General features: G+C 38.1%; 1 non-coding gene across 1 annotated transcript; it reads left to right on the top strand.

The window, feature by feature from the left end:
• The first annotated feature begins 432 nt into the window (after window positions 1-432).
• LOC118705027 lies at window positions 433-560 on the top strand. Its single transcript, XR_004983571.1, has one exon. It is a non-coding gene; the product is annotated as a small nucleolar RNA SNORA11 (small nucleolar RNA).
• The last annotated feature ends 1042 nt before the right edge of the window (window positions 561-1602 follow it).

A 1602-nucleotide genomic window follows, 5' to 3' on the forward strand; every position in this document is an offset into this window, starting at 1 on the left:
TACTTGAATTTCATATATTCTTGGTCCACATGTCTTATAGCAAGGATGGGAAGCCTTTTTTCTGCCAAGGGCCCATTTGGTTATGTATAATGTCATTCGTGGGCCATACAAAATTACCAACTTAAAATTAGCCTGCTATATTTAGTCAAACATTTAATGAACTTATCCCTAATGCCTTGGCAGGGCCAGATCAAATGATTTTGAGGACCATACATTCCCCAATAATGGACTCTCCAAACTGGAAGAGATTTTCAAGTTATCTGTCCAACTATCTATCATGTCTTTATGGTCAAATTAATAATTGTCAGATATAGGGTAGGTTTTCCTGAATGTTTCATTGATGCCTCAATATGTAGAATAGCCCTTAGTTGGTGGATTTTCTCTCCAGACTCTTCTATTATCCAGCTTCCCTTTAATAAAGAATAGCTCTGGTGGGTGGGAAGAGAGCAGAGTGCCTGAAGAATGGCTCCTCTGTGAATAACACATCCAACAGCAACTTGAGCTTATTCTTCACAGGTGGCAGGATACTGTGACTTTCCTGTGACATTAAGCCCAATACTTGAAAAAAAGAAAAATAAGAAGAATAGCTCTGGCCTTTTGACCCTCGGCCACTTCAGCCCTTATTGTCCCCAAGCCCATAATGGCATCACATCCACCTCTTAACTTACTCATTGTCCCTTCTCATATTAGGAGGTCTCCTATATAGCATGTCTGATATCTATTTTCTCTTACAACTTTCTTTTCTTCTTTCCCCTCCAACTACTTTCTAAACTTAAACGTTTCTCAGCCTGTCTATTTGATCTTCTTGCATCATCTTTCTCAAAATTCATCTGATCTTGTTAGTTCCTTCACAGAAATTTGCAGTAGTGACCAGCTATCTTACAATTTAAATAGCACCCAGCCTATCTGACTGCATTTATTTTTCCATTTGATTCCTATACTTCTCAACATTCCAGCTGCTCAGTGTAAAAAAAAAATTACAGTTATGTAACTCTTCTTTAAAATAATAATAATTATTTCTCTATAGGTTTTTTAGTTTTACTAACAACAGTGATAACAACAGCAATGAAAACAGGCACAGTGCTTTGCCTATAGCAGATAACTATTTGAGACAATAAATAACTGAATAAGTAAATGGAAGCATTTGGGCTCTAAAGTATAAACATCATTACTTGCTTCATAATGGTATCAAGTGACAATCTTATCAGAAGATATTTCTCAAGGTCAGAATGGTACCAAACAAGTAGTCCTAGATGCCAGTTACCAGTGGAATAAGCATTGTGCATGAGTGCTACCACAGGCACCCAGCTGAGTTCTTGCAGATGCTCTTGGGTTAATGTGAACCAAGGTCATCTGTAGAGGAATGGCTATGATTTCCTTAAATGGATGCTTATTCTTCTTTTTTAAAATCCTCACTCAAGGATATTTTCACCAATTTTAGAGAGAGAAGAAGGGGCAGAGAGAGAAACATTGATGTCAGAGAAAAACGTTAATTAGTTGCCTCCCATATGAGCACCAACTGGGAATCAAGCCCACAGCCTAGGTATGTGCCCTGACTGGGAATCAAACCTGCAACCCAGGTATATACCCTAACTGGGAATC

This window comes from Pipistrellus kuhlii, unplaced genomic scaffold (assembly GCF_014108245.1).
Source record: "Pipistrellus kuhlii isolate mPipKuh1 unplaced genomic scaffold, mPipKuh1.p scaffold_m20_p_49, whole genome shotgun sequence".
NCBI classification, from domain to species: Eukaryota; Metazoa; Chordata; class Mammalia; order Chiroptera; family Vespertilionidae; genus Pipistrellus; species Pipistrellus kuhlii.